Genomic DNA, 27,769 nt, shown 5'->3' on the forward strand with positions numbered 1-27,769 from the left:
AAAGCAGATTCATGGGGAAAAACTCCAGCAGGGCTATGACCCACCAAAGTAAAACTTTCAGACATACCAAGAGAAACATAGCTGTGTGCTTGCTTTCCTTTTTCTATTACGATTCTGCTACTTTGCAAGTGAGCATGGGGATGTTGAGCTAGATGGGACTTCAACCTGACCCATTCATTTCATTTGTCCTTTATTTTAAGGAGACCTCCAGGCTCTCCAAGGTACAAGCAATGCTTTCGCTGGTCTGGCTCAAGTCCCCTCACTACAGCTTCTGCTTTGCCATCAGCTCCAAGATACTCTTATGTGCAAGTAATGCTTTGTGTGATGAAGAGGGCAGGATCTGAGGCAGCCCCTGTGCTGGCAATTTGGATAGCGGGTATGTATGATCTTTACACACAAGGGGATTTGATAAAGCTCCAGTGGTGTCAAGGAGAGAGGGAGTTAGCTTGAAAGGATAACTAGGCAGAAGACACCCTTCCAGGAAAATTCATATATGACAGAAACTGAAGATCAACCAAAACTTTCCTTCTTAAATTTGATACAGGCGTATTTAAAATTATCGTATGCAGTGCAGGAAAAGCATAATATCAGCTAATTTCTCGTTTTTTAAAAACATTTAGAGTCTTATGAGTATTTGGGTTTTATCATATTTGCATTCTTTCCTGTGATTTTTTGATACTTAAACCAGACATATCTTCCAGAGCATTCCAGGTCATTAACATTCACTCTCTCTCCTTTTTAATCTCTCGCCTAGTTGTCAGCCTCAAGTGTGAGTTCCTCCCTGGAATGCCGTTCCTTTATTGCTTATTGTCAAAAATGTTTTCGCTTGGAATTTTCCCCAGCTGGTGACATAGTAGGCTATCGCTGTGGGTCAAAGTTTGCATATCAAGCCATCAGTTTTCATCATTGTGTTTGTCATGAGCAAAGGACGTTTTTATTAGGTGAAACAATAACAGAGTAAAATGCGTTGGAATTCAGCCTGCTTGTGGCAAGCTGTAAACGAGTCCATCTTCTGGTAGAAGAGAATTGTTTGAAGCATCTTAAATGTTAGATTATTTATATTTGATTCCGCTTGTTAATTTTTTTCTGTTCTTAGATTATCTTGCACATTTCAAGAAAGGGTTTTTAGTAATGTTAAAGATGCTCATGTTCTGCTAATTCTTGTTTGTTGGTTCTTGAGATCTGTGTCATGGTTTTGTACCAATAGCGAAGTTACAAAACCATGACAATCTGAAACTGTGGCTCTTATGCATTGAGATCCATACATACATAGTAAAAAAATATCAGATCAAAACAGCTTATAATTATGACTAGACAAAAAAATTCTGCAGTTTTTCAAATTTTTCGGTGATCTTGTTTAGTTTCCTCAAGAATACACCGAGCTTTTTAGAAAACTGCATCCTTTGTGCTCTGGATTTCCCCTTACCAGAAGGCCTGGGACAGACTGTCATTTGGAGACATTTTTTAGATTAAATGTTACAGAGTTCTTAAGCAGTCAGTGCAAACAACTGGCTTTTATTCAGCAAAAACTGGATTTCATTTCATAAGGAAACCATAAATCCAACCTCCAACCCACTGCATGGTATTAAGTGCTCTCCACACAAATGTTACCTTTTCCTTCACACATTCAGGGGCTTTAAAGGCAAATTTTCAAACCATTTCAGGTGGTGAAGTTAGTCCATCAAGACGCAGCACTCCAGATGGGAGCTCACAAGGGCAGATCAACAGGGCCCAATCCCCTTCCTGCCGCACTGCCACCTCTCTGTTGACACAGCCCAGGATGCAGTTGGCCCTTTGGGCTGCAAGCACACATTGCTGGCTCATGTTCAGCTTCTTTTCCACCGGGACCTCCAGTCCCTCTTGCTGGCTCATGTTCAGCTTCTTTTCCACCAGGACTTCCAGTCCCTCTTGACAGGGCTGCTGTACACACAGCTGCAATTATCTCGACCCAAGTGTAGCACTTTGCACTTAGCCTTGTTGAACCTCATTAGGTTCATGTGGGCCTACTTCTCAAGTCTGTCCAGGTCTACCTGGATGGCATCCTTTCCTTCTGTTCCATCTGGATGGCATCCCTTCCTTCTGTCAACTGCACCTCTCAGCTTGGTGTCATCAGCAAACTTGCTGAGAGTGCACTCGATCCCACAGTCTGTGTCCTTGATAAAGATACTGGACCTCTGGGGGACACCACTCGTAATCAGCCCCCACCTGGACATAGAGTCATTGACCACAATGAGATCTTGAGCTCAGCCACCTCAAGGTTATTGCCTTTTTAATTTCCCTACATGCTGCATGAGGAGAATGGCAGAACATGGAGGGGAAAAAGGGCTGTTTTCTAAGCCATGCAGTGGTATTCAAAGGTGCTGGACACCCTTCTGAAGGTACCAAGATGCTGAGAAGCTCTGGTGCAATCAGTCATGTTGCTGATTTGGTATGTTGGTACTCTTCGCAGTGAAATCAAAATGGGGACACATCTGAAAAAGTAGATAGTCTAATGAGTAAGACATTTTGTAAATAAGACCAATTAAAAATCAAAAACAGTACACATCTGAAAAGGCAGATAATATGGTGACTAAGACATTTGGTAAATAAGAGCAAATAATGATGTTCTAAACCTCAACCCAACACACTCGTGTCAATACTTATGCTCTCACCCACAACAGGTTAATACCACTCTTTAAATGCAGCTTGGTGTTACTTTCTTTTCTTTATGAAAATCATTTTGCTGCCTTCTAAGCAGGTATTTAACTTCACTTTCGGGGATGCAGTAGGATCAAGCAGAGGAAAGCAAAGACTGTCCCATTTTTTTTACATTTAGAGTACTTGAAAAAGAGATGGAAATGCTTTTGTGTTCTTTTCTGTCAGAAGTGTTGGTAGGACAGACTTTGCAACAAGGCAGGGATCAGTGTTCGAGCATGTTCTCAGCATCCTTGGACTGAGATCCTGCTTCCACTGAAACTCCTCATGTGTTCAGCAGAACAACGTAGGACAGGACTGCTGTTACAGACACGTGTGACCCACCAGATGCTTTGTCCAATATCCTTTGGAGTTCAAATAGACAGGTGATTTGTGGGAGGTGGGGAACAGTGTGGTAAAACTGGCATGCTTGGGTATATGGTGAGTTAAGAAGGGAGAGCAAAGTGTCTTGAATTCCATGGGGCTGGGTGGCAAAATGTTTAAAATAGATGCATAAATAGCCCCCCAGGATCTATAGAAAATGTCAAAGCATATCTTGCCTAAAGTATCATCTGCAGAGAACTTCCCAATGGGTTTAAATTCAGCCAAAGACGATACTTTGGTACCTAAATAACCTTCTCTATTTTCCAGGCTTTAGAGTTCTGGGACAAATAGGTTCAACTTGAGAGGCAGTCACAGAGTCATGTGTACCCCTTTGCTTTCATGGAGTCAGCATTCTGAGTCTGGGTGGTCCTTAGATCTGATGTGCTGCACATCCCAAACCAGATCATTTTATTCATTTCACATCTGTGTAAAGTTTGTGATCTTAAAACGTCTTACTGATTTGTGATTGGAAAACTCGGAGAGCTGGAGAATTCCTCAGGGTTTTTTGGATGCTTATCACTAAAATCCATCACTTTCAATATTGTAAATGTTCACCTGTTTTCCAGAAATTCTCTGGCTATTTTCAAAGCTTTTTGTTAGGTCTTTCTCCAGGGGTCAAAAGCCAATTTTTTTTCCTTTAGATTAAAGAACCACCTAAAATCCCCTGTCTGGACAAGTGCAACAGACAACAATTAGTCCAGTCAGAATTGCTGCCTGACATTTTTTACATCGCAATGCAAACTAATCTCTGCAGAGCTCAGTGCACAATTCACATGATGCTGAATGCAATTTATTTATTTTTTTTCTGATGGAGGAATTGCTGAAAATGCACTGCGTTTTCTCAAATGTACTTGCTCTTCAAACTCCTTTTCTAGCATTCTTGGAGGGCTTTTTGTTTGTTTGCTTAATGCACAACTTGCTGTTAGGAACTGAACCTTTCAGCTCAGCGGTGGCTGATGACAGATGTCACCCAGCAGTGCTCCTCTAACAGCAGTGGCTGTGTGTGACTCTCAAGGCCAAGTTTCAGCACTTGAAAAAAAGGGAAATGTGAATTCTTGTGACACAGTGTTTCAAGAGAAGGTATAGAAAATTCATGTTCGATCAGTTCTTGTTTGAGGAAAATGCAAGATTGGGCTGTTCCTTAGCAATAAAAAATGGAAGTGGAATAACTAGGAGAGTAATTCATTCAGATATAGGAACAAAAAGCAAAATATTGTACTCTAAGTACTCTACAGGTTGAGCTTTATTTCACTAGTAGTATATGTTAGCATGACAGCAGGATGGAATAGTGATAGTGTTCAGTTTTAGAACTTTTTTCTCACTGAATACATTTTGGGATTATTTTCATAAAGCCACATGTTGGAGATGTTACGACTCATGAGGGGTGTCGTGCAAGACATGGAGCTATGCAACAAGAAGAGTCTTAGGAACCCAGTTCCTTGGCATTTTCAGGAATCACAATAACAGAAACATTTTGCTGCGTAGGCAAACCTTTTCCTACACTTATTTAGTTGTTGGGTCACAGCACTGCATCTTTCAGGAGACGGTTCCCCCCCCAGATGACCTCTTTGTCTGGCAAGCAAACACCTGGGAAATTACCCATATCAGCGAATCCAGCTATAGGTTGTGATAAGAGAAATATCTACTGCAAACTCAGCACTTTGGTAGTGATTAAGGATGGATTTATTCCACTTTCAGGATAGTTCACTTTGGTCTGCCACCCTGCAGTTCTTTCAGAAGGGGACTGTATATTTTGCTGCGTTTTGCAGAGTACATCATGGGAAATACCTGCTTATTTAATTCATGCTGTTGCCCTAAATGGATACTTTTATTTTTGTCTGTGGGCAAATTTCCCATATAAGGCAAAATCCCTTAAAGGTGCAAACTGAATACACGTATGTAGAGGACCTCATGACCATGAGGCACTTTGAATATCAATCTGACTTAGCTATGGGAATTGAGAAGGAAATCCTGGAAGTGTCTTAGAGTGCTCACATTAAGAATTCAGAGAAAGTTTTGCAATGTGGGAGGTGACATGATTATAAATGAGTTTATGTTTACTGGGGGGGAAATACCTCTTGGAAAGAAGCTGGAAGTGGTCAAGTTGGTGGATCACCTGGCTTCCAGCTCCACATTACCTCAATCTTTGCCTCAGTCCATCCCAATACAGCAAAGTCTCAGAGCTGATTCAGGGCTATTCAGCTACTGAGCTGGTTATTATGGGCTTCTTTTTGAGTAACGGGATAAACAAATGCTGATAAGATACAATTCATCTGCTATTAGAGTCGTAGAATCATAGAATATTCTGGTTAGGAAGGGACCTGTAAGGATCACTGAGTCCAAATCCTGGCTCCAGGCAGGACCACACAAAAGACCTGATGACTGCTGTTGTGAGAATGAGAGAAATTGTGCCTGTTTCTCTTGACTGACTTAAAATGCTTGTGGAGGACTAGTTCTGATAGAGGTACCTATCTACTGGATATAAACCCTGAAACTGATAAATCACCAACCAAATTGTTGCTTGCCATCTTCTATTAGACATGTGAGCAAAGATCAACCAGAGAAGCTGTGGATGCCCCATCCCTGGAGGTGCTCAAGGCCAGGTAGGATGGAGCCCTGGGCATCCTGACCTGGTGCCTGATTTAGTGGTTGGCAACACTGCCTATGGCAGGGAGGTTGAAAGTAGATGATCTTTGAGGTCCCTTCCAATCCAAGCCATTCTATGATTCAAAAATGGTTTGAAGTGAAGCACAAACGGGAACAAGAGTAACCATGAGTATCCAAAATACACTATCTAGTGGTGCAGTGATTACACTCAAAGGTTTACAAAAGTAGAACAAAGAAATAATCCTAAAATCAGAGAATCATAGAATGGCTTAGGTTGGAAGAGACCTTACAGATCATTGAGCTGTAACCTCCCTGCCATGGGCTGGTTGTTCCCTACCAGATCAGACTGCCCAAGGCCCCATCCATCCTGACCTTGGGCACTTCCCAGGATGGAGCAATCTAATATGTAGACAAACACTACAAAAATAAAAATTACGGTACAGTTTAACATTCTGTGGATAAATACAACTGCAGCTACAAGTGTACACACTGAGACAGTGCTTACAAATGAATGAAAGGAGAAGCTACTACCCAGATTCAGGAAAAGGGCATGCCTTATAAGCAAATGCTTATGCAGTCTCAACAAATTCATTGAGCGAAGAATTAAACTCAGCATCAGTAATGCAAGGAAGGAAGAAAGACTGTATGATAATGAAAGATATGACCTGATATAGTTATCTTTGCTCCTATCATAAGCAGCATCAAAATAAAAAAAAGAATCTAAATCTCATCAATAAGAACAGTGTTGCACACCTGGGGTCTAAACATCTGGGAAGTGCTGTATTAGTGAAACCATCTCCAGGCTTACAGGGTGGATGAAAACTGAAAGCACCAGCCACCTGCAACTTTAAATCGCTAATTTGGAAAGATGTCTCTGTGTCATCCAATTTCAAAAGCACCGTACGAGCTACAAAGTCACTGCTACTACTGTGATCCTAACATATTCGCATCTCGGTGTACAGGGATTTAGATGCACGCAGCAACTCCGTGTCTTAAGATGAGACTCTGTGCCCCTCAGAATGCTTTTAATTCCTAACCACTAGGGGTTATAGCCCCTCTTGATGTGCTAGGATTTATATCCCTAACTCCTGGTAATACTCATGGGAATTGCGTGCATGAATCACCACTGAACGAGATGAATCCTCGCCATGTTTAGTTTCTGGAGTTTTCTCATATTTCCATCACATTTCTTGTAGTTATTAGCAGCCCCACAGCCTGTTGATGAGAACTGTAAAGTACCTACGTGCTCCTAGGCGAAATTCTATTATTCTTAAGGTAGGAAATGGTTTTGAAGCAAAAAGTATTTTGTGGGCATTAATAAAGACATGGAAAGGAGTACCTGAGTCGCGTGACACTTCCAAATAATATGCAAAATTGCTTTCTAATCACCATCTGGGTTTGCAGCTCTGGCCAAGAAAGCAAGGCTAAAGTCTGGTGGGTGATTCATCCACTCTGTGAAACCACATTCAGAACTTGAGTGCAAAATGGCTGTTGAATTGCTGAAGAAAGCAGGCTGCATGTACAATTGTCTTGATAACTTGAATTCAAGTTGCACTTACACAGAGCTACTCTTTGTATCTGTCGTTTTCTAATGGCCAGTCTCTGCTTGTACCCACCAGTCATGACCTCTTTGCTCCTAGGGAGTACTGCAGTTGCACCTGAGATGTTCTGGATGCTGTAAAATATGCTCCCTTCCTCCTCATCCCCTGGAGTCTTGTTAATCTAAGTCCATGCCATGGCTATCCAGCAAACATGAAGTGAACCTCCCACCCCACACTGTATTGGTTCCAGCTTATTGCCTCCTGTTGGCTGAGCTCCCACTCCTGAGCAAGCCCTGTGAAGTCAGCTGAACTCCAACTAACAGCTTCATCAAATTGTTTGGATTCTGGGGACATGCAGGTCTGCCTTCTCATGGTGAACAGGCATCAGGATCGCAGAGAGAAATACTAAAATGCAATAAGTAAAGCTACACCTCCAAGTCCTTTCTTCATGAAAGATCAGCTCCTCTCTGGCCATTTCTAACACCTCTGTGAAATCCAAAGATAAACTTATTAGGCAACATTGCTTTGAGTGCCGGCAGCACACAGATAACACACAGCTTTTCCCATTTGCCAGCACGCAGAGATACATCCTTCACATCAGGACAGCCTTGTGAAGGAAGAAGAGCTCATTGAAGCTGAATCTTAGTGAGGGAGAGGTAATGCTGTTGCTCAGAGGAAAAGATTTCAAAGAGTATGCAGCTGTATCTGTGTCTTTTTTTTGTTGAAGGCATTCGTTCAGCTCAGCCTTCCCCACACTAATCTCTTCCATAGCAGTGTGCACAGGTAATAGTCTCTTCTGTTTCCTTCCAGCTCTTCGACTCTGTTATATCTCCTCTCATGGTGACCTCATCTGGTTCCTGTAGGATTTTGCCACTTGGCAGGACAAGCAGCATTCTGACAGATCTATGCATGAAATCATCAGCATTTGAAAATTCCAGCTATAAGACATGCAATCAGGTTTCTCCTTAATGACACCAGCTATTCAACTACATCATACCTCCAGACCTTCAAGTGGCTTCTCAGAGAATTTCAAGCCCAGTTCATAGTCTGTTCTTTGTTGACAGAGTTCAACAAGCCCTGTGAGAAGGAGACTAGAGAAATATGAAAAAAACATTCAAGACTCCACGAACATCTTCAAGTACCTTGCTCCTTTGGACAGTGGAGCTGTCATATGTATAGGTCATATCACAGAAACATTATAGAATCATAAAATGGTTTGGGTTAAAAGGGACCTCAAAGACCATCCTGTTCCAACCCCCTGCCATGAGTGGGGTCATGAACGACTAAATCATGCACCAGATTAGGTTGCCCAGGTCCCCATCCAACCTGGCCTTGAATGCCTCTAGGGATGAGGCATCCACATCTTCTCTGGAAATCCCTAGGTGAGAGATAAAACTTCCTTGGAAACCAGTCTAAGTGCAAAGATGAGCCCTTGAGTAAGAAATTACGTCCACGAAACTCACTTCCATCTACTCCGAGTCCTTTCTTCAAGCTCACCTTCTTTTGTATCTTAATCACGCAGTGTATGAACTCCCTTTCTCAAAAGAACCCAACCAATCCAACAAACACCAGTGAAAGGGAAAGAAGCAAAGAACAAACAATTTTTTCCAGTGATGGGGACAACATAAGAAGCAGTATAAGAAGAGAACTGCATAAGAATGAAAATCTATGCTTATGGTCTCAGTGCAAATATTACTTCTTAAGGTAGGTATATACACCTTAATCCTTTCTCAGGTAATATACAGACATCCTTGGTGCATGTTGCACATAAAGTAGCTGAATTGCACCAAAGTTCATGCCAAAGAGTGGGGTCCTGCTCTAAGCAAGCTGTAATGATGGTGGGATATACTGGATATTTAGCAGAAATAGTCTTTCTCCCTGTATCTGCTTGGAATCTGGTTTAATATTGCTTCTGGACACAAAGAAGCAAAAAAGGTTCATCAGTCAAACTAGCTGGCCAACTTTTGGTTGTCCAGTCCTCACAGTCCCATTTTCAAAAGCAGTAAGTCCCCTCCATATCAGCAATAAAACTGCTGCTACTCTCCATAGAGCTGAAGCCCTCTGTCCATGCAGGATTTTTCCATGAGCAAATTTCCCTTTAAAATCATCCAGCAAACCCAAGGCTACCTCTTGCTAGTGACAAAGAACGAGATATTATTGTTACCCTGAAGTTTACCTCCGGGATATCTGTCATCCCACATCTCTTTCACTCTCTAAGTGAAGTTTTCCTGGAACATCTGCAAGGAAGGACAACTCTGAAATTTGCTTTCACACCCAACGAGGCTGCAAACAAAGGCAAAATGCTGTGACAAATGCCTCCAAAGTCAGCATTTGTCTTTCCCTCTGTCTCATTCATACTTACGAACCTCTGGGTTAACTGACCTGGGTGTCAAGTCTGAAAAACAAAAAATCAGATTATGTCCTATGAAATGGAGAATGAGCGATAGGTAAGAGTTTAGAGGACTAACCAGAACGTGTCTAATTATTTGGGCTTAGGATTTAACTTACTGTTTTTTCTTTCTTCTTCTTTTCTTCCCTCAGCCCCTGCCTGATACTCAAAGCACAAAACCCAGCAGGGAGAGGGGTAATGGAATTTGGAGGCAACTGGTGTTCAAAGACCTCACTTGAAATGGGCCTATGCTAATGCTGAGGGTCTGTGCAAATTGGGTCAACTTCTCACATATTCCTAAAGGAGCAGCTTCATCAGGTTAGCCTGCATGGTACAGAGTTGTCTCTTTAAGTATTTCGTAGAGCTGCACCTCAGAGTATTGTCCAAATCCTCTAAGAGATTCTGGCTCTAACGTGGCCAGAGCAGGATACATTCATCCACAGAGCATCACCCGTGTGTGTGTGGTCTCTGAGCCACGGGGAGAGCACGTTCATCCCAATGTAACTGAGTTTAATTGCCACCTCCTGACTCTTTTCAAAAAAGGAATCTGTGCTTAAAAGCTCAGAGCCTTTTCCTTGAACTTTCTTGCTCCAAATTGAGCTGACATAACTCCCTTGTCCTTGACAGAATTACGCTGGTCAATTATTGGTCAGACTGAGATTTGAATTTGGCAGTGAACCTCATCGTATCCCCTTCTTTGTCTTCTCTATGTATTTCATGAAGTACTGAAAAGTGTTTTGTATGGTTGCGTGTGTGACTCATACAAAATATTTGCACAAAACAGAACATTAAAGGATTTGCTGTAAATTCAAAAATTAGTTTTGCACTGAATCGAAGTCATGCTCTTTCCTTTTCTGAGGCAGAAAAAAGATATTTTGGAAACAGAACTTAAAAAGATGCAGCAGTGAGGCTAAGATAAGAGCTACAATACAAGCCTACAGGACTTTCCATTGAAAATGTGGGCACGGGCATCATGTTGTCACATCTTTCTGAAACAGAAGACAGACATTGCTGAGGAAGCATAGACACAAATGAAAAGTTGCTGATCTGGAGAAGGGGTTGTGTAACCCTGGAGAAAATTGGTGCTTGCTTACACTGGATAAGAAATCCAGTACCGAGCAGATAAACCAAGCTATAGATGCAATGTTGAGCTCTAGCAGCTGCAGAACCTGTTCAAATAAACTAAGGCTTTAAATGGTATCATATTCACAGCAAACAATCAATGCAGATAACTATGAAAATAAGAGGCAGGGACAAGGGGAAAAGATGAAGCCCTTGTTCACATGCAGAGCAAGGCTCAAACAGTGCAGGCAATTCCTTTATACAGTCACCATTTGCTGGGTTTTGTGTTCTTTGGTTGAGAAGGGCACTGTAATTGGTCACTGTGGTCCATTTTCTCCCATCCCAGAAAGATACAGAGTAAAGAAGCCAAACCTGAAAATTTTTGCCAAAAACTCTTTACCAAAATTAAAGTGGTTTGTGTGACCTGAAATTTGTCTTAGTCATCAGGTCCCACCATATCCTTCTTTCCATGTAAATTTGCAGAGATAAGCTCCAAAGAGATGTCTGTAGGGGCACTCATTCATCCTTCTGTCTCTCAACACTTTCTCACCACATTGCTTAACAGGCAGGGGCTGTTACTGCTTCTTGGGGAATAAATATTTTCCAAGTGAAATGGAAAAAACAGCCCTGACAGCCTTGCAAAAATAGTTGCATGCTTCCAATGGGAGAGCCATCATATGTGATGGTGGTGTGCTATGCATTTGGAGGTTAGTGTGCAGTTTCTGTGCAAAGTGGTTTCTGATTAATGCCTATAACTCAGTGCTGATTCCACCTAAATACTGTAAATGAACTTCAGGAAAAACAGCGTTTTTGATCAACCGCATCCCTGGAAATATAATGAGCACAATTACTCTTGCTTGACTATGCAACATTATTCTATTTTGCCAGTTAATTGCTGGTGATGTTTTCAAGCTGATTAAAACCAGACAATGCATTCACATATGTTTAATCAAGGAATTTTGATATAATTTAAAAGAATACCTGAGGTCTTTTCTGTCACTGGCAAACATCAAAATCAAAAAAATCCTATTTAGAGTCCCAAAGTTTTTTTGTCTTTGGTACATGAAGAAGTTTGTGATGAGGTGGGGGTCGGCCTCTTCTCCCAGGTAATGGCGATAGGACGAGAGGCAGTGGCCTCAAGCTGCTCCAATGGAGGCTCAAATTGGATATTAGGAAACATTTCTTCTCAGAAACAGTGAGGACACACTGGAAAAGGCTGCCCAGGAAGGTAGTGGAGTCACTGTCCATGGAAGTGTGTATGGAAAGGGTAGATGTAGTACTGAGGGAAATGGTTTAGTGGTCAGTATTTGTCATGGGTGTATGGTTGAACTAAATGACCTCAGAGTTCTTTTCCAACCTATATTAGCACTGTCAAACAACCATGTTTGTAATCTGAAGCCCAGATTTTCAAACTTCTGCATACCTTCTGGAAATTGATTCTTAATCGAGATATTAAGAAGGGGTCAATTCTAATTACAATTCTAATTCCAGTTGTAGCAGCAGTAGGATAAATATCACAGAATTACTAAAGCCTGGTTGTGGATTACTATGTTTTTAAATGAAAAAAAAAAAAAAAAAAAAGATATATATATGTATATATATATATATATTGTCTTCAAAGAATTACCAATCCAAGCTATAGTTTAGAGCCACCAAATAGCTGAACAGAAGGAAATACTGAGACACTGCAGGTGAGTATGAGAGACAGTGGTCTCATCAAACCTGAAGCCAAGTGCTTTGCCTTGAATGACTGTAGGAGCTGCTATCCTTCTGTTTTTCTGCACATCATCAGTGTTTGAGATAAGAGGGCCTGAATACATTGACTGAAAGGACTGCAGCAAGTTAAATTTCTTTGGTCTGTGCAGTTTTGGAGTTGCCCATTCCTATTACCCATGCAGGCACAGGATGTGTATATTGACTGTGCCATGAACCAAGATTTCATAAGATCTGATATCATTATGTAGGTGGCTTGAACCTTCCCAATGCTGGAGAGATCTCTGAGATCCCATATCCCATTGAATTTGGTGTAAGGTGGAGGCATTCATCTGTGAGACAGAGACTGTAAGCATGGACTTTCTAACAACAGTCATGAAACTGAAGAGAGTATCAGTCGCAAATGTAAGAGGGAGCTAAGCAGAGTTTCCCCTAATCTCTTGGGATCCAGGCATTTATCTCTCTGCTTAATTGAATGAATGGGAAATTAGATAAAACTTTGCAGAGTAAATCTTTTGGCAAATGTGATCCCCAAGTAAAAAATTTTCAGCGGACTCTACATTTTCACAGCTGCTCCTTTGTTTTGTGGAAGTGTATTTTGAATGTAAGTCCTGCTTACATTGCATCCCTATTAATTCTATTGTACATATTAAATGTCCTCTTTGTAGTGTGTAAAACCAGAAGAGAGACTAAAAACAAATAGCATGTGTTTAAAATGTTTTATGGAAGGTGGCACCAGTATTTTCTGAGAGCTTCCATCAGGCCGAGCCACTGTTCTCTGATAACAGTGTTATTGTTCAAGGCCAAAACTGGAACCTAAAATTCAGTAGGAAGTATTGGAAGAGGTGAGAGGACTACTCTACTTACTCTACTATGCTATTTAGCCCTGTGAGAGACAAAAACAATGTATAGACTAGACAGAATGTGTTTCTTGCTTCTCTACCAGCCTACTTATATCTCTGATAAGTTAAATCCTCTGTTCCCTCAGTAACTGCAAAGTGGAAGTTATTTTCTTTCTATTTCAGCGAATCCCGTGACCACCAAGGCCATATTTTATGACTCACAGCATGATGAAATGCCTCCGTACACAGTGTGAGGCACAGAGATGTATCTATCGCTGCTCTCATTTTGTCATGTGGGGCAAAGTTCTGCTATTTGGTCTGCAGATAGTTCCAGATTTGTCTTTTACCTGGTGGACTTGGAAAATAGGATCCCTGCAGGAACCTGGCGATAGCAGCTTCTTTCTCAAGAGGATTTCCATAGCTAAGCAGCTGGACGTGCTCCCATCCCATGAGTAATAGACATCTTTGGGGTGCTCATGCAGGACTGCTTGTGGGATTCCCGAGTTTGTTTCCACATCCTTACTCATGAGAGGATGTACATTTGCTCTTCCAGTATTGTGGAAGAGGGGGAACCATGGTATGTGGACATCAAGTTACTCCACAAGTGGCATGGACCAGGTTCACCAAAAGACCCCATCTGGCCATCCTAGAGTCAGTGCCCAGATAGCTGCAAGGTATCCAGAACCTCTGGAATGAGCATGGACAAGTGAGGGAAGGCATGGCTGCTGAGTCCGGTGTGTTTTAGTGATCCCTGTCTGTACCAAGGGATCACGAGCAGCTGGAAAATTTGGAGCATCTGTTAGGATATTTATTTCAGGGTTAGAAACAGTGGATTGGAAAAAAATACCCTCTTTTGAGTGGCACTGTGTTTCCTTTGGTTGCAGCTGTGTCTCCAGGTCTTTGCTTACCAAAACAAATGCCAGCATCAGGCCATCGTGGCCATTATGACAGAAAACGCAGAGCAACAGAGGGAGATCCAGTGAGGAAGAGGTCAGATGTAGTGGAGATACAAGAAACTGAACTGAGGAGGAGGAGAGGCACTTTGCCAGTCAGGGGAGATGCAGAACTTACCACCTGCTACCACAGAAGTAATTAAATCGTGCTCCAGAAATGGATAGTCCATATCCAAGTGAGGCAAAACTGATCTCATACAGATCTATTCCAACCTGGAGAGTTATTACATCTCTCTATTTCTAATTATGCTGTTACCCAGTATGATGCCAACTCCAAAGGCAGAACCTGTGTCACTAAAGAACCTTTTCTTTGTGGAAAGAGTGATTAGTGGTGGCAATTATGAGAAATTTCAGAAATAGTTCCTTTTTTTTGTATCTGAAACTCCCATCTTTTTTTAGACCAAAAAACAAAGGGAATGAAAAAAACTTGAAAACAAAAGCTGAGATGGTTTTTCTTCTGCTTAGAATGAATTTTTAGTTTGATATAACTCTTTAATAAAGCTTCGACCAAAAAGTGGAAGAAGAAACGTGTGAGTACCATTAAGCATCTCAGCTCCCCATCCACCAGCATCGATCCACATCCTGCTCTGACCCATTTGTGCTGCTCAGCTCCCAGAGTGATGCTTGCTGCATTTTTTTCCTTATTTCCTTTTCCTCGCAGACAAGCAAAACTGAGACTGCATTTTATCTGATTCAAGGATGGAGGATGTTTGCCCCAAATGACCCACGTGATGCTTTTCATCTTCCTTCTCTTCGGATCATTCTGTATGTGAATTTAGCGGAGCAAAACATTGCTGCATTGTCCCTGGGATGGGGGAACAGGACTCTTAATACGTTTTTTCATTTGGGACCCAGAAAGATGGGAGACCTTTATGAAGAAGCAGAAATATTCTGGAGTTGGAGCTGCAGAAACTGATTCAGTGTGCAACTTGTCACGCGTGGGGTGATGCATGACATGTCTGTCATCACCGGGCTGGACTTACAGATATGTTCAAGGTGGCTGTTTCTATTGGTGACGCTTCTATAGTCAGATGTGCCTTGCCCGTGCAGTGTCACAGAATCATGGAATCGTTTGAGTTGGAAGGGACCTTTAAGTGACATCTGGTCTCACTCCCCTGCAATGAACAGGGACACCCACAGCTCCATCAGGAGCTGAGAACCATGTCCAGCCTCACCTTGGGTGTCTGAAGGGATGGGACATCCACCACCTCCCTGGGCAACCTGTGCCAGTGCCGTTATTGTAAAAAACTTTTTCCTTATATCCAATCTAAATCTTCCCTCTTTCAGTTTGAGACCATTTCCCCTTGTCCTATCACAACAGCTCCTGCTAAAGAGTATCCCTGTCTTTCTTACAACTCCCCTTACTGACAGGCTGCTCTCAGGTCTCCCTGGAGCCTTCCCTTCTCCAGGCTGCACAGCCCCAGCTCTCAGCCTGTCCTCGTTGGGAGGTGTTCCATCCCTGGGATCATTTTGTGGCCCTCCTCTGGATGCACTCCAGCAGATCCACATCTCTCCTGTACTGAGGACTCCCGATCTGGACGCAGTGCTCCAGGTGAGGTCTCATAGCACAGAGCAGAGGGGCAGATCCCCTCCCTCACCCTGCTGGCCATGCTGCATTGGATGCAGCCCAGGATACATATGAATGAGGGGTGGAGAATAGCAAAGTGCAGGTGTTTTGGGGTGACTATTTTTGGCCTGAGTGCACATCCGGGCATATTGCTCTGCGTATCATAGATCTCTGTGTGACCAGGCCCTGGGTCCTGGTCTTGACTTAAGTCAAATGACAGCAGGAGGGACCCTTCTTTTAAGCCTTTACACTCAATACATCACACATGTGACCTTCTCAAACACATCACACCAAAAACCAATTTGTGCCCTGATTTACACGAAGGGAGCGGGCTGGAACGGGGATGAGATATGGGATTTAACCCTCTGCACTGTCCTGCAGGAAGACCGGGGCTCATACCTCTGGTGGCTTCCAACAAAGACATGCAAAGGTAGCCACAGAAGCAATGTCAGTGCCTTCCCTGTTCCCTTTGGAGCACCAGTTCTCCATTAGATCCCCCAGCATCTTGGCTAACCCCCATTTCTTCTGGGCAGTGATTTCTTGCTCTCTGCCTTGCCACCAAGGGCAGACTTTTGCCCAGCATTGTTCTTCTCTCTAATCTTGGTTGTGTACTCTTTGGCATCCAGATACATAGACATTACCATGACATTACCATCCACATCCATTGCTCTGATATTTATTCTGTATTATTCAATCAGGTTTGTTTTTTTTATTTTTTGGAGGGCGGGGGTGGGGGGTGCAAGGGGAAGCTCTTTCAATCCCCTTTTCTGTTCAGCAGTGTGGTCATAAGTAGACTGGATACAAGAAGCCAATCATGAAATTGCTGCCAGGAGGAAAAAGAATTAAAAAGAAGGAAAAAAAAAACCCAAGAGAGTAATATATATATTTTATTAAATGAATGGGACATCCAGCTTTGGACATGTCCCTCTCATGACAAAGCCCTCAAATGTATAAACCGTCCATTGCAGTGTCCCCTCAGATACCACCCCAGTGCCCACAGCCAACCCCGACTCTCAGCCAAAAACTTTTGCTGTCGTATCACAGGACATGGTAATCTCCCACATCCCGTGTCTGTAACCCAGAAGCCACCTCCCCCTAATATTTTACGTATTCCTGAAATTCATTTGCAAGAGGGCAGGAGAGAAGATAACGGCGGTGACTTGAGCCGAGTGGGAACTGCTGACTGACAAAGTGTGTAGTGCAGTACGGGTGCTTTCTGGCTCTCTAATTATCCTTTTCCTTCTTGACTCCAGTATCACATGTAGCCATGTGTAGAATCATAAAATAATTATGCAGTGTACAAGCTTTCTGGGAGCATGTACCACTGTTTTCCTAATTCTTTATCGCTCCCATTGATCGTGGCGTGTGTGCATTGATCCAAGTCGGCCATCTGGTTGGGGAAGATAAGCGTGCGAGTGTCTTTGCATTGCACTGTCACTCAGGGAGGGGGGTACATTTTGGCTGTAGGGAATTACAGGGGCAGGATTAGCCCTCTTCCTAGGAGTAAACTGAATTTTAAATGTAGTGTTGCAGCTGCATGGACCATGTTGCTAACTTCTGTTTTTGCCCATAGACTGGGTAGATTTTTATTCTTCCTCTTATTATTATTTTCTCCTCTTTCCTGCCCAGAGTGTATTTGGAGATAGAGATATGGCTTGCATTAAATGGAAGGGAGAGAAGGGAAAAGGAGGAATGTCCTTCTTTGCACACACCAGACTTGCGAGTGGCTGCTGCGTTACAGGATTTTGAAATGGCAAAACCAGCTTTAAATGCAGGCAAGGACCCTCTGGATTTAATGCATTTCACAATAAGAATCATTGGTCCAAAAAGGGGAAAAAAAAAATAAAGATGAAGTTATCAGCCTATGACAGGAAATTAAAGAGTGGATATTAATCAGCTCCCTTAACTTCTATTAATCAAGGCAAATAACCCTAATCACGCATTATCGGGATGTGTACGTTTAATAATCAGCAACAAAACAATGGAGGGTTGTTGGTTTTGTTTTTTTTGCTTCATTTATTTATTATTTTTTTTTTGCCTGTCAGCTTCCCCTGCCACAATGACCGTATCCTGCAATAACTTCAATTTGGCTGCAATATTCCACCGAAATGGCTGTTGTGTGCGTGTGTGTGCGCTCACACCCCTGGTCGTCCTTTTGTGAACTGTGATCGTGGCCATTGTTGTCTCATATTCTGCAAGTGTATGGAAGGTGCCTCAAAAGCCTTTCCTCTAAAATTGAACAATTCTGTCAAAAAAGATTAGTTCTATTTTGTCTGCTGCTTGCTGACTATTCATGAATGTAAAGAGAGAGGGCTTGGGTGTCATACTAAGTTGCTAAGGTGGCTGGCTTTCGGCTATTGACTTGAGGATACCCAACCAGAGCCTACAAAAGAGCAGCCAGAAGGAGAGGAGAGAACTGGTCTGCCATGTGTTTCAGCTATACCTTCTTTAGCTGCCCATTTATTTCTTTTGTTGCCACAACTTTTATTGTCATACAGTTGAAAAAAATGTTAGACACAGGCTTCAGGCTGCACCAAGCAGAAAAAAGGATTAGCATATCACTAGGATCATCTTACACTGAACCAAATTCTTTTCAGGATGTATAATTAGTGAATACAGTCTCCCCCCCTCCTTTTTTTGAGGGGGTGGGGGGACCCTATGGATAGGGAAAATTAGCTCAGACCTCTGGGTAGGAAATGAGAAGAAAGAGAAAGAAAAAATGGATAGAGAAAATTAGCTCAGACCTCTGGGTAGGAAATGAGAAGAAAGAGAAAGAAAAAGTTTCCCAGTTTCAGGGAGGATTTATAAGGGCTGTTTGCTCCTGTATGGCTCGTGCATCGTGTTTAAAAAGCATTTTGCACAAATGTGTTAAGAAAAACATTTTTTTTTTTTTGTACCCAAGCAAGTGCAATCACTTTCCCTGATGGGGAGCAGGAGGAGGGCGATTGTTTTTGGAGCTGGCCCCAAATGGAGCAGCCAGAGGCATAGGGTCTCGGCGCCCACGCTCTCTGACAGAGGCTCAGCACAAGGCACGAAGCTGAGGATGCATTACTTTATGCTCCCCGTGTGTGTTCATGGCTCCCTTCTGCCATCTGGGAACTGCACAGTGCTCCATGCACCACGACAAAAATGCTATTTCTCCTAATGCTTGAGCCTGTATTATCAGAAAGCTGGAGTTAGTACTGAACTACAGCGTACTGTGGTATACACATTTTTAAAACAAGAGAGAGCTGGGGGGGAGGAATTTATGGTCTATTTTCTGGGAGGGCATAGGCGGTTTCAATGATGCAGACATAGGTGTGAGGAAGGCAATGATACCATGTCCACAGAAAGCAGCAGAGCTCCCATCTGATGCCAGTGGGGAAGGCGGAGCGTTTGCCTGTTGTTGGGATGGTTCAGCTCCCAGATACTTGGCCCCAAAAAGCATCGATTCAGATCACATATGCAGCGTGGTGTTCTTGCAGAATGAACTACCAGAGGAACAGGATTGTGCCTACTTTAGGGTCAGGGTAAAGGGGACGCATTTAGCTTGCTGCACGCATCCCAAATCCCAGTCCATGCTACCTCCGAAGCTCAGCTGCACCTCTGCACTGAGCAATTTGGGACTCCGGGATAAGGCCACCTGGGCATGGTGTTTCCTGCTCCCATCAGAGCAAAATTTGAAAGCAGCATCGCTCTGGGAAGTGAACAGAGCTCCTCTTTCAGCTCAACGGCTGGTAATTTCACCGTGTTTAATCACGCTGCACGTTTGACATCATTGCCTTTTCAAACTGTTCAAACCAATTGTTCCACCAAAGTAGCAATTGGACGTGAATATTCAGACGCTGCTCTGGGGTGCTCGGTCATAATTGGTCACATCACTCACATGGTCTCCTTCCCATTCTGATTAGAAGAGGGTAGAAATTTGCTTCATGCAGATACTTAAACACCCACACATAAAAAAAAATCTCATTTAGCACAACTATTTTTTTTCCTGGGGGTTACTACAGCCACTTGAACGTTTGTAGTCAGAGGGCACCAAAGGGGAACAAATGAAAGGAGAAGTCAATTAAAATGGTAAATGTAGGAAAAATGGTTTCTTTCTTCACCCAGTTCAGTTCCCACTGGTGGTCCTGCCAATACATGGGATCGCACGCAGGTTTTGTGTTGGATGGAAATCATGCCACATGCTTTATTACTGAAAGTGGAAAATATTAGCTTAGCTCCCAAATGCAGCTGTACTGATGTTTCCATGGGTCCAGAGCTCATCCTGGGAGGTGGTTGCCAACCCAACCATAGATGTGAAGTTCAGTGCAGCGAGCATGGGAAATTCCATGTATCCTTGGGGGTTGTGTGACTTGAACACCATCGAGCTAAGACAAAAATGCATAGGGTCCAATAAATATTTGGGGAGAAGTAATCTGTAGCATGTTACTGTATTTGATGAGTGCTGGGTCACGTACATAGTGGGGATCTATTGTCCATGTGGATCTTCTCTTGACTTCAAAGGAAGGATTTTGGTGAGGGCTGTCTTGAGCAGACATGTAAAGCAGCCACGTCAGGCACTGTGGCTTCTGATCTTCTTTATTATGCTCTGATACACCAAGGAGTGTGTGAAATTATGACAAGGAGTGAGTTAAAAGCAACCACTTATTTACAGTGCGAAATAGAAAGCCTAGTGGGATATTCCTAGATCACAGAAAATTACTGCTGTTGGCCACGTGGAAGATAACCCAGGGTGGCCAGAGGAATCTAGGCATGTCATTTTTAGGGAAGAACGATGGTTCCTGAAGTCCCTCACTGAAACATTGGATGTGGCTCTTCTTACTGAGCTTCCTGCTCTTCATCTTCCAGCAAAACCCAACTAAAAGAGAAGATAAAGAAAAATCAGATAAAATTAAGAACAAAACAGCATTGGGATGGTTATGATCTACCACCTGCAATTTTGCAATCTTGGTAAAAATCAGAGAATCAAAGAAACAAAGAATCAGTTGAATTGGAAGGGACCTTTAAAAGCCATCTGGTCCAACCCCCCTGCAGTGAACAGGGACACCCACAGCTCCATCAGGTGCTCAGAGCCCCATCCAGCCTGACCTTGGGTGTCTGCAGGGATGGGGCACCCACCACCTCTCTGGGCATCCTGTGCCTCACCACCCTTAGTTGTATATCCTTATATCTAATCTAAATTATCCCCCCTTTTAATCTGAAACCATTTCATAAATGCGGTTAACTTGCAAATGACCTGATTGAGCAGCACCTAGGCTTGGCTCCTTGGTAGTGAGCACCTCATGAAGGCAAGGTTGCAGTAGTCACCTTAGAGAGGCTTGGCTGGGGCTTGCAGCCTGCCATGCTGCCTTTCTGCAGCCTGCGGGGTGTATTTTCTGCAAATAAATGTTGTTTAATAAGTATTCTGTGTGCATTTTATCATTAGTCTGGTGCTACAGAACCACGCAAGCCCAACCTTGATTTATAAAGCTGTTAAAATGTTTGACCTTGTTTCAATAAAAGCCTCAAGGTTAATTACAACAAGCATCCTACGTACACCCTCCCTGTTTCATTCGCCCTGATGATCTATGGGAGGAAATGGTAATACCTTCTCTTTTAAAAGCAACTGCAGTGCAAAAGTGTAAGAGTTCGCTTTTCTTCCATTTGCATGTTTGCCTGCACTTTGATATGTGATATCTTGAGTGATGAGCTGTCTCTTCCTGGGTAGCACCAGAAATTCGGTATTTTTACCTGGCGTGTAATAAGAAGCATGTGAGAACTGAAAAAAGAAAAGTTGGGAGTAAAGAGTTGGAGCTTTGCTGCTGGGTGGGATGTATCCATAATGAGGTAAACAAAGGGACTGCGTTTTATTCCTCGTTGCACTGAAAACAAATTTCACAAAATAAAAACCAATTTAAGTTTCTTTTAAAAGAACTGGGAAATATTGAGGAAAGTTAATTGAAGCACATTCAAATTACAATAAACACATACAGGCACAATTATCTTCTTTTGACTAGTGTGTGGCTTGGAGATGTTTTTATCTTTTGTTTATTGTACTATTAAAAATATGGAGAGGCACCAAGAAAGGGTAGATAGCCACCATATGGAATTACATATTTTCCCTATTTATATTTAAATAATTGTCCGTGAGAAATTATGCACAAATCATGCAATAATTCCCAACTGAAAGGACTGTTTAGAAAATAAAAATTCTGAGGCACAATATTCTTTTCATATTAAATTGCCCATTTTCTGTACATCTTATACGTTTGTACAATACCCAAAAAGAAAAAAAATACTGCATTATAGCCCAATACAATTTGTTCACAATGCTAATGAAGATGGATAGAGGACATTGTAATATACTGTAGTAATTCATAAGCAATGTGGGAAAACAAGACAAACAGGCTCAGAAAGCTGGAGCATAATTTTTTGTTCCCATTTTCAGAGTGAATAGTGGTAATTTTAATAACCTGCTGGTTTGACGGATTTAATGATGCCGATTAACTTTTATTGCTTGATTCATGCCACGCTCACTTTGGGGTGAATGTTTGTGCTTGCAAAGTTTGAGTGGTTGGTTGGAGGGAGCTAAAAAGAAGCTCCTAACACCCCATGGAGAACTTGGCAAGCTGCAAAGCTTTCTGCTTGGGATGCCACTCCCTCCCCAGAGAGGTGCGTTTCAAGCTCACATCTCACTTTGCCACAGTGCCATCATCCCTTAAGCAGGGTCTGCTGTGAGAGGAGGAGGGGAAATGGTTTCCAACAAAAAAGGGGAGATTTAGGTTGGACATAAGGAAAAAAGTTTTTTATAACAAGGGTGGTGAGGCACTGGCACAGGCTGCCCATAGAGGTGGTGGTGCCCTATCCCTGCAGACGCCCAAGGTCAGGCTGGATGGGCTCTGAGCTCCTGATGGAGCTGTGGGTGTCCCTGTTCATTGCAGGGGGGTTGGACCAGAGGGCCTTTAAGGGTCTTTTCCAACTCAAATGATTCTATGATTCTACGATTCTATGTTCCCTCGTTTTGTGATGGAAGGGATATCTGCACACCTAAAGGTAACTGGACCTCATGAGAACATTGGGTCTGACCTGGCTTGCAGGATCTTAATAGTTCTTTAATATTTACGGGTACAAGTTCTGATTAAGTGGGACTATGCTGTGAGTGTTGAGAACACTTTCAGTATGAAAAATCTTCCCCAGGAAGAAATACTTAGTCAACAAAATATCCAGCTTTAGTTTAGGACTCCTTCACAAAGGAGAACTACAACATCTTTTGACTTTCCATAATAGGAGTGAGAACTTCCAAATCAGCTATTGTATCAGGTTCCTTACAGGCTCAATACACTCCAAATTTTACTTGTCTGTCCCTTTCCAATAACTCTAATGCTCCTAATTTTTGTAATTCATTCAACATCTCTGACCTAATTAATCTCTTCAATTAATAGGTTTAAATCAGGCTTCTATAAACCTGGGGTTGGAACTAGAGGATCTTTGAGGACCCTTCCAACCATTCTATGGTTCTATGTGACCTGATTTATTGTAAGCACTTTATTTGTGTGTATATGTGTGTATGTATGCGTGAAGCTAGGAGTTGGACTTGATAATCCTTATGTGTCCCTTCCAACTCGTGATAGCCTATGGTCCTATGGTTTTATATACACACAGGTATGTTGTTTTTTTTTTTCCTGCTGCAGTGTTGGTTAACATAGAGAAAACTTTTCCAGGATATTTTCAGGTCTGTCAGAAATAGGTCAGAAATTCAGAGAGTTTGATGTGAGTTTTATGCCTCTCTTCTTTTTAAAATGTAGTTAGATCTCCTCTTTGATGCTGTCCTTGTAGATCAAAAGGCTCAGTTGCTGGGAAAACTCTATTTGTTTTCCAGGGAGTGTTTCAGGTTGGTATTTGGGAATTATAAGGAGTTCTTAGTACATTAACACTAAGGAAAAGTTTTCAGTCCAGTAAAAAGGGGATTTTATGGAGTGCTGCTGTCTGTCGAGCTCTTCTGGCAACACTCATCACTGTGTTTGCAAAAGCACTCTGCTAAAGGCATCCGATCCATGTTAAACTCTTAGTTATTGTCCTGGTGTTCTGAGCTCCCATTCATTTGATTCATGCCCTGCCTCTCTGTCTGTTCACATCAGCTCAAATGTGAAGTTAGGGAGGAGCAGGAATCATCACTAAATGCTTGTGTAGGGCACAGGGAGTTCCTGTCCTGGGCATCAGGACAGCAGAGAGGCATGGTGGTGAGCTGGGATAGCAGCAGCACACTGGGTATGCCCCTGGGTGCCACCTACCTCAGAGTCCTCTCTCCTCGCCACTTAATGAACAATTAGCAACAGTGCCCTTGTAACCACGGTAGCTTGAAGATATCAATGAAACAAGGTTGAAAAAGAGAACTAACTCCATTAGGCCAAGCAACTGATACCAGTATTCAGATTTAAAAGCTGCCCTGAGACAATGAAGGATTTATTTTAAAAGATGGTACCATAAAAGGTATCATCTCCTTTGAGGTACAACCTCTGTTGCCCAAGGAGGCTGTGGATGCCCCATCCCTGGAGGCATTCAAGGCCAGGCTGGATGTGGCTCTGGGCAGCCTGGTCTGCTGGTTGGCGACCCTGCACATAGGAGGGGGTTGGAACTGGATGAGCATTGTGGTCCTTTTCAACCCAGGCCATTCTAGGATTCTACAAAAAGGCAAAACAGTTTTCCCACAATCTTTTTTGTTTTTTTATATATTTTATGGCTTTCATTAAATTTTATTTCAATAAAATCTAGAATCTTTATGCTACAGAACTGATTTGCTAGGGAAAACTTTGAACCAGCATCTAACAGTTTGGGGAAAAGACCTTTCAATCTGCTGCTGAGCAGGGGAATGCTTGCGTTTCCCTTTCCTCTTAATGTCAATGAATGTCACATGCAGAGAATTTATGAGCTCCACTGCAGAGCCCTGCCATGCAGCTGAATGCAAGTTGGTGTGTAACACTGCTTTCCTACCCCATCTCTCTTTATCTTCTTTCTCTCACATTTCCTACTAATGCTGATGGATGATCCCAGGATTGGTGGATACACTATAGTTCGGATACAGCCTGAGGAAGTCCAAGTAAAGAGTATTTACAAGTGCAGCCAAAGAGCATTTCATTACCTGCTCTGCTCTTCCATCATAACTTCATAGAATCATAGAATCGTTTGAGTCAGAAGGGACATTTAAAGGCCATCTGGTCATACTCCCTGCAGTGAACAAGGACACCTACAGCTCCATCAGGTGCTCAGAGCCCCATCCTGCCTGACCTTGGACATCTCCAGGAATTCTCTCATCTCTGTTCTGTGGTTTCTCCTGGGAACAACCAGTAGAAAAATCTCACCAGAAGCTCAGCATAGCACCCCCAGTTTATCTGAGAATGTGCCACTGGGGGTAGCACTGGCTTGCCCATTGTGTGGCTTTGGATGGTCTTTGGGTCAGGCGTAAAAGAGCTTGGTTTGAGCCTCAGACAAGAGATTTTGCTTCTGGTTTCACCACTGCCTTGTGGCTAGAGAGCAGGCAAGAGCAGCTTGCATGGGAGATGGTGAGGGCTCAACAGCAATGTCTGTAACACATTACTCTTAACATCTCTGCTAGGTGCAGCCTCTAGCTCAGCTAGAAAAAGCTCAGCCTGGGAAAAGCACATGGAAGACAAATGGGACTGACATCACAGCACTGGCTTTATTTTCAGAGTTGTGTTTTCCAAAGAACTCCATATAAAAAGGAATCTGCATCCTCTTCTGGCTTGTGGTCATCTGCCACGTGAGAAGGGGGGTATATCTGATGCCATTCAGGCAGCGGGGTAAAAAGGGACCAAACCCACCAAACTCCTAAGCAGGAAACATGGGGGAGCACCCATATCATCCCCTCTCCATCATAACCATGCAAGCAAGATACAAGCCTCACAGGTTGTAATCAGCACTTCACTTTTTTTTTTTTTTTTTTTTTGGCAGTTACCATTTATTTCTCTCCCTGAGGTCCAATTTTCTCTGTTTACCCATAGCACTGTTAGAGAAGAACCTACATGCAGTGTTCCCCGAGCAAAATTAAATCCAGAAACCTGCCCTGCAGGGCACAGAGCATCTCCTTGCCCTGTGTTTGGGCAGTGCCGGTCAATACAAATAAATAATATGAAGCCCTGGAATGACTCATTTGTCGGGAACACACCTGCATAACCAATCCCACAGCTGTGGGGCTGGAAAGGCAAATAAAACAGCTGTAACCCAAGCCTGGAGGGTGCTGGGGACTTAGGGAGGGAAGCCGGGCTTTCAAACTGCTGTAACCCAAGGAAGAAAATCATCAGCCTATATGCCTTTCACAGCATTTGAAGGCAAAATGGTTTGTGGCTTAGCCATTGTTTAAAGGCCATTCCTCAAATTCCTTGTTTACTGTCAGCGGGGTGAGTTGTGGACTCTGTGACTTTAGCTGTTAATGGGCCTAAACACTTCTGCCAACAGATTAAGCTGTGCTGAAACATTAAGAAAATTGGCCCAAACAGAGATAGGGAGCATTCTTGTTTAGCTGTTGTTTCATTTACATGAGAATCATTGTCCCCAAACAATAGCATTTCCATATCGCCCAGAGAGCGGGCAATTGGGTGAAACCCATTCTGCTTCTGTTAAATGACAGAAATTGTTTGTTTGTTTGTTTGTTTCTCGAGAGAAAGAAAAAATGCTCATTTTCAGCTGCAAGGTTGAGCAGATCCGAAATGAAATCCAGCCCCCAAATACCTCCAGCTGGGGAAGGACTGGGAGCTCACAGGATGGGGCGATGCCGAAAGAAAGCATGAATATTAACAGCCATGAGTGTGCTTAAACCTACTGCTGTCTGTGGGAGAAGAGGAACAAGCAAAATTAGTCCATTTGGGGATGGAAAGAACAAGTTTGTTGGTGTTTTTTTTTTTTTTTTTAAAGAAATAGAGAGAGATGTGCTTTTGCTATGACTCATGCTACTGGGTTTCCCAGGTGATCCATTTCCTCTTGTTGTTTCGATATAAATGCTGCCACCTGAACTTGTCTCAGGTTCAGTCCTCAGGAGAGGGTTAGTTTGATGCTCAGGCAAACATCTTTTCTTTCTCTCTGGATCCTACAACTATTATTTGAATTATAGCAGCACTTGGAGTGGAGTCATCAGCCAAGACTGCAGCCCCCTCATAGGAGGTGATGGCCAAAAAACCAGCTCCCTGTCCCCATGGGCATGGCCAGCAAGGAGTACTGGATGGGTCACTGCCAAGCCTGGAGCAGAGGGAGGAAGGGTTGGAGCTGCCTTAGGCCCAGGCATCTCTATGACATAGGTGAGTGCTTTTGGTCGGGCATCACTGCCTCCTCAAGGCCAACATTCACTGTGTGCTGCTGCAAGGAAGGGTGGATCAGCTCAGTACCTTGGAACCTATTTTACTGCTGATTAGTGCTATGAGATTTACGCAAAGCACCATTTGACATTTCCTTGCTTTGGGGGGGGGGATCCTGCTGTTTTCTTTATTTTATTTTTCTTCTACACCTAATTGTTTTGGCCAATGCTGCTGTTATTGGCAGTTACCTTTGGCTGCTTTAAAGGCCACCAGATGTGAGGGGATGTTTACATTTCCCCAATTACGTTGTCTTTGAACGGTTCTAAACTTGACTTTGATTAAACCCGCTAATAACAACAGAGGTTCCTTTTTTTTTTTTTATTATGAATGTCACTTGCTTGAGTTGAAAAGACATGCTCTTAATACTTGCTTTTCATCTAAATCAAGAAAGCAACACTAAGCAAAAAAGTATTTAACTGTAGCATATAGGATTGTAAAGATGGTAATCAGGGACACTGGTAATTGAAGCTTTTGGGGGAGAACCTTTCTTCTGAATCCTTCAGTCTGTTTAATAGGATAAAATTAGCTTGAGTGGCTTGGTGTTTGAAGAGGTTATGATATAATTGGAGCTGCCTCCTGGGTTTGCTGCTGGACAAGGCGATCAGGTGGAGACATGGGAGGGCATGGGAACCTCTGAAGTACAAGACTCAGCTTCTGCCATACTAATTAGCCTAAATTAGCTATGCCAGTTTTCTGCTTGCTTTTGAA

The 27,769-nt window shown here is 42.8% G+C and overlaps 2 long non-coding RNA genes across 2 annotated transcripts in view; one reads left to right on the forward strand and one right to left on the reverse strand.

Moving 5' to 3' along the window:
- The window catches only part of LOC107053584, a 123,407-nt gene that overhangs the window by 60,721 nt on the left and 34,917 nt on the right, over positions 1-27,769 (forward strand). The window contains exons 14-16 of the long non-coding RNA XR_005860114.1: positions 201-376; positions 8,016-8,909; positions 9,747-9,912. This is a non-coding gene — a long non-coding RNA (uncharacterized LOC107053584). The remainder of the gene's footprint in view (positions 1-200; positions 377-8,015; positions 8,910-9,746; positions 9,913-27,769) is intronic.
- LOC101752106 overlaps positions 16,603-27,769 on the reverse strand; it is a 93,044-nt gene continuing 81,877 nt past the window's right edge. Inside the window, exon 3 of the long non-coding RNA XR_210740.5 lies at positions 16,603-20,574. This is a non-coding gene — a long non-coding RNA (uncharacterized LOC101752106). The remainder of the gene's footprint in view (positions 20,575-27,769) is intronic.

This window comes from Gallus gallus, chromosome 5 (genome assembly GCF_016699485.2).
Source record: "Gallus gallus isolate bGalGal1 chromosome 5, bGalGal1.mat.broiler.GRCg7b, whole genome shotgun sequence".
Classification (NCBI taxonomy): domain Eukaryota; kingdom Metazoa; phylum Chordata; class Aves; order Galliformes; family Phasianidae; genus Gallus; species Gallus gallus.